Source organism: Staurois parvus, unplaced genomic scaffold (assembly GCF_062004578.1).
Source record: "Staurois parvus isolate SC_StPar_1 unplaced genomic scaffold, SC_StPar_1.0 ptg001245l, whole genome shotgun sequence".
NCBI classification, from domain to species: Eukaryota; Metazoa; Chordata; class Amphibia; order Anura; family Ranidae; genus Staurois; species Staurois parvus.
The window spans coordinates 188248-194247 of NW_028319041.1; positions in this window are offsets into that span (position 1 = coordinate 188248).

Below are 6000 nucleotides of genomic sequence, written 5' to 3' on the forward strand. Positions count from 1 at the left end.
AGCTGCTGCAGAGAGAGACTGCCCCCCTATCCAAAGCATTGTGACGCAAATCCTTAATCTCCATTGTAAGCTTATGGCGACTCACATCCAACTTGCTCCCTCGATGGGACTCCCCTCCATGATTCCTGAAACGTTTTAAGTCCATAAAAAAGGTGTTCTCGGGCATTTTCTAGCCCATGGCCAGGATGGTCATACCCCAATATTGTAAACAGGGGCAGACTGACCATTCGAGCACTAGGGCACTGCCTGAGGGCCCGGGGTCAGTAGGGGTCCCCATGAGATGCCCCTGGTACCTTTCATAGGTTTTTTTGGGTGTGGTTTGAGTGTGGGCGAAGACACAGGGGCCCCATGATCCCCTATTGCCCGGGGCCCCATGAGTTCTCAGTCCGCCCCTGTTTGTAAAACAACCTTTACACCTCTCCTTGTGGAATGAGCAACTGAACTTGATTCCATCAGGGATCTGGAACATCTGTTGTCGCAGGAAAGTGGCGGGGAAGAACAATTCAAAAAAACTTGGACCTCCTGGTCTCTGATTCACTGCTTCAAAGATTGGATCAGGGAAGATGTTTCCTCATCTTCGCATTAACCATGATGGAGTGATCCCAAACCCTCTTCTCCACTTCAAACCCTTTTTGCCTCAACTGGCTACTTTTTAGTAACCTTTTTTTTCTCACCACTGGACACAGCCTTACAGGTTCATCTATCCTGAATGTATCAGTAGATCAACCTGCTAATTGAATTGTACTACTTTTCATTGATGGAGGCAACATCCGACTAATTTAGTTTGGTTGCTGACTTTCCAGTTACTTCTTAGATCAGGGGTCTCCAAACTTTCTAAATAAAGGGCCCGTTTACCAATCTTCAGACTTTAGGGGGTCGGACTGTGCCCACCGGGAGTAGAAAAGGTCCCGACGTCTGTGGGGAAATACAATGCCCCATCTTTGGTGTCAGTGGGAGGAATTGTTTCTCATCATTGCTGTCATTGGGATGAATTGTGCCCCATCATTATTGTCATTGGGAGGAATTGTGCCCCATCATTGGTGTAATTGGGAGGAACCATGCCCCTTCGTTGGTGTCATTGGAAGGAATTGTGCCCCATCATTAATATCAGTGGAAAGAATAATGCCCCATCATTGATGTCAGTGGGAGGAATTGTTCCTCATCATTGCTGTCATTGGGATGAATTGTGCCCCATCATTGATGTAATTGGGAGAAACTGTGCCCCATCATTGGTGTCAGTGGGAAAGAATTGTGCCCCATTATTGGTGTCATTGAGAGGAATTGCGCCCCATCATTGGTGTCAGTGGGAGAAATTGTGCCCTGTCACTGGTGTCATTTGCAGGAATTGTGCCCCATCATTGATGTCAGTGGAAGGAATAGTGCCCCACAACTGAAGTCAGTGGGAGAAATTGGTCCTCATCATTGTTGTCATTGGGATGAATTGTGCCCCATCATTAGTGTAATTGGGAGAAACTGTGCCCCATCATTGGTGTCAGTGGGAGAAATTGTGCCCCATCACTGGTGTCATTTTCAGGAATTGTACCCCATCATGGAAGTCATTGGGCCTCACTGTTGGTGTCATTGGGAGGGATTGTGCCCCATCATTGGTGTCAGTGGGAGAAATTGTGCCCCATCATTGGTGTCAGTGGGCCTCACTGTTGTTGTAATTTGGAGGTATTTTGTTCCATTGTTGTTGTCATTGGAAGGAATTGCGCCTCTTCATTGGTGCCATCTGGTCCCTATTGTTAGTGTCATTGGGAGAAATTGAGCCCCATCACTGGTGTCAGTGGGGGGAATTATGCCCCACTGTTGGTATCAGTGGATGAAATAGTGCCCCAAGGGTTGAATAAAAGCACGTAAAGAGCCGCATCTGGCCCCTGGGCCGCAACTTTGAGACCCCTGTCCGAGACGATCTGAGACAGTAGTGTCTGAATATCGACATTGCCTGTTTGCCATTATTGGAATCTGTATTTCTATAAACGTTTTTGATGTGTATATTAGACTATTTTGGAAGATCTAAACCTTACCACCTTTGTACTCTTTCTACTCTGTGTAGCTGTACCTCTTAATTATAAAATAAAAAAAAAAAACAACAAAAAACTTTAATAAAACAAGATGGCAAAAACGATCGTATTCAAATAGTAGTGGTTAATGATTCATACTCTAAATGGTCTAGGGGTCATCAGTGGTGTACCCCAAGGTTCAGTGTTGTCAGTGGTGTACCCCAAGGTTCAGTGTTGTCAGTGGTGTACCCCAAGGTTCAGTGTTGGGACCCTTACGTTTTAATACATTTATAAATGATATCGAGTCTGGGATTAAAAATCCCATTTCAGTCTTTGCAGATGACACCAAGCTGTGCAGTGGAATAACGTCCTTACAGGATGTCTCCAACTCACAAGCCGACCTCAATGCTCTGTGTAATTGGGCAACTATGCGGCCAATAAGGTTTAATATTGATAAATGTAAGGTTCTGCACTTGGGGGCTAAGAATATACATGCATCATACATACTGGGGGGGGGGGGGGTACAACTGGGGAATCAATGGTGGAGAAGGATCTGGGGGTTCTGGTAGAACACAAGCTTAATAATGGCATGCAATGCCAAGCTGCGGGTTCTAATGTGAGCAAAATCCTCTCTTGTATTAGGAGAGGTATAGACTCCAGAGAGAGAGATATCACCCCCCCCCCCCGTGTACAAATCATTAGTAAGACCTCATCTGGAATATGCAGTTCAGTTTTGGGCACCAATTCACAAAAAGAACATTGGGGAACTGGAGAAAGTACAGAGAAGGGGAACCAAACTGATAAGAGGCATGGAGGAGATCAGCTATGAGGAAAGATTAGAGGAACTGAATTTATTCTCTACTAAGAAGAGGAGATTAAGGGGGGATATGATCTCCATGTATAATACATAAGGGGGGATATGATCACCATGTATAATACATAAGAGGGGGATATGATCTCCATGTATAATACATAAGGGGGGATATGATCACCGTGTATAATACATAAGGGGGATATGATCTCCATGTATAATACATAAGGGGGGATAAGATCTCCGTGTATAATACATAAGGGGGATATGATCTCCATGTATAATACATAAGGGGGGATATGATCTCCATGTATAATACAGTCATGGCCGAAATTGTTGGCACCCTTGATATTTTTCCTGAAAATCAAGTATTTCACACAAAAAAGGTATTGCATTAACACATGTTTTGCTATACACATGTTTATTCCCTTTGTATGTATTGGAACAAATATAAAACAGAGGCAGAAAAGCAAATATGACATAATGTCACACAAAACCCCAAAAATGGGCTGGACAAAAGTATTGGCACCCTTAACTTAATATTTGGTTGCACACCCTTTGGAAAACATAACTGAAATCAGTCGCTTCCTATAACCATCAATAAGCTTCTGACACCTCTCACCCGGAATTTTGGACCACTCTTCCTTTGCAAACAGCTCCAGGTCTCTCTTATTGGAAGGACACCTTTTCCCAACAGCAATTTTAAGATCTCTCCACAGGTGTTCAATGGGATTTAGATCTGGGCTCATTGCTGGCCACTTCAGAACTCTCCAGCGCTTCTTTGCCATCCATTTCTGAGTGCTTTTTGACGTATGTTTGGGGTCATTGTCCTGCTGGAAGACCCAGGATCTTGGACGCAAACCCAGCTTTCTGACACTGGGCCCTACAGTGCGACCCAAAATCCTTTGGTAATCCTCAGATTTCATGATGCCTTGCACACAGTCAAGGCACCCAGTGCCAGAGGCAGCAAAACAACCCCAAAACATCATTGAACCTCCACCATATTTTACCGTAGGTACTGTGTTTTGTTCTTTGTAGGCCTCATTCCGTTTTCGGTAAACAGTAGAATGATGTGCTTTACCGAAAAGCTCTATCTTGGTCTCATCTGTCCACAAGACGTTTTCCCAGAAGGCTTTTGGCTTACTCAAGTACATTTTGGCAAACTGTAGTCTTGCTTTTTTATGTCTCTGTGTCAGCAGTGGGGTCCTCCTGGGTCTCCTGCCATAGCGTTTCATTTCATTTAAATGTCGACGGATAGTTCGCGCTGACACTGATGCTCCCTGAGCCTGCAGGACAGCTTGAATGTCTTTGGAACATGTTTGGGGCTGCTTATCCACCATCCGGACTATTCTGCGTTGCAATCTTTCATCAATTTTCCTCATCCGTCCACGACCAGGGAGATTAGCTACAGTGCCATGGGTTGCAAACTTCTTGATAATGTTGCGCACTGTGGACAAAGGCAAATCTAGTTCTCTGGAGATGGACTTGTAACCTTGAGATTGTTGATATTTTGCCACAATTTTGGTTCTCAGGTCCTCAGACAGTTCTCGTCTCCTCTTTCTGTTGTCCATGCTTAGTGTGGCACAGACAGACACACAATGCAAAGGTTAAGTGAACGTCTCTCCTTTTTATCTGCTTTCAGGTGTGATTTCTATATTGCCCACACCTGTTACTTGCCCCAGGTGAGTTTACAGGAGCATCACATGCTTGTAACATTCTTATTTATCCGCAGTTGTGAAAGGGTGCCAATACTTTTGTCCAGCCCATTTTTGGAGGTTTGTGTGACATTATGTCGAATTTGCTTTCTTTCCTCCCTTTTTTTGTTTTGTCCCAATACACACAAAGGGAATAAACATGTGTATAGCAAAACATGTGTTAATGCAATACGTTTCGTGAGAAATACATGATTTCCTGGAGAAATATCAAGGGTGCCAACAATTTCGGCCATGACTGTACATAAGGGGGGATATGATCTCCATGTATAATACATAAGGGGGATATGATCTCCATGTATAATACATAAGGGGGGATATGATCTCCATGTATAATACATAAGGGGGGATATGATCACCATGTATAATACATAAGGGGGGGATATGATCTCCATGTATAATACATAGGGGGATATGATCTCCATGTATAATACATAAGGGGGGATATGATCTCCATGTATAATACATAAGGGGGGATATGATCTCCATGTATAATACATAAAGGGGGGATATGATCACCCTGTATAATACATAAGGGGGGGGGATATGATCTCCATGTATAATACATAAGGGGGGATATGATCTCCATGTATAATACATAAGGGGGGATATGATCTCTGTGTATAATACATAAGGGGGGATATGATCTCCATGTATAATACATAAGGGGGGATATGATCTCCATGTATAATACATAAGGGGGGATATGATCACTGTGTATAATACATAAGGGTGGGGGGATATAATCTCCATGTATAATACATAAGGGGGGGGATATGATCTCCATGTATAATACATAAGGGGGATATGATCTCCATGTATAATATATAAGGGGGGATATGATCACCATGTATAATACATAAGGGGGGGATATGATCTCCATGTATAATACATAAGGGGGATATAATCTCCATGTATAATACATAAGGGGGTACATGATCTCCATGTATAATACATAAGGGGGGGGATATGATCTCCATGTATAATACATAAGGGGGGGGATATGATCTCCATGTATAATACATAAGGGGGATATGATCTCCATGTATAATATATAAGGGGGGATATGATCACCATGTATAATACATAAGGGGGGGATATGATCTCCATGTATAATACATAAGGGGGGATATAATCTCCATGTATAATACATAAGGGGGTACATGATCTCCATGTATAATACATAAGGGGGGGGGATATGATCTCCATGTATAATACATAAGGGGGGGGGATATGATCTCCATGTATAATACATAAGGGGGGATATGATCTCCATGTATAATACATAAGGGGGGGGGGATATGATCTCCATGTATAATACATAAGGGGGATATGATCACCATGTATAATACATAAGGGGGGATATGATCTCCATGTATAATACATAGGGGGGGTATGATCTCCATGTATAATACATAAGGGGGGGGGGGGATATGATCTCCATGTATAATACATAAGGGGGGGTATGAATTCC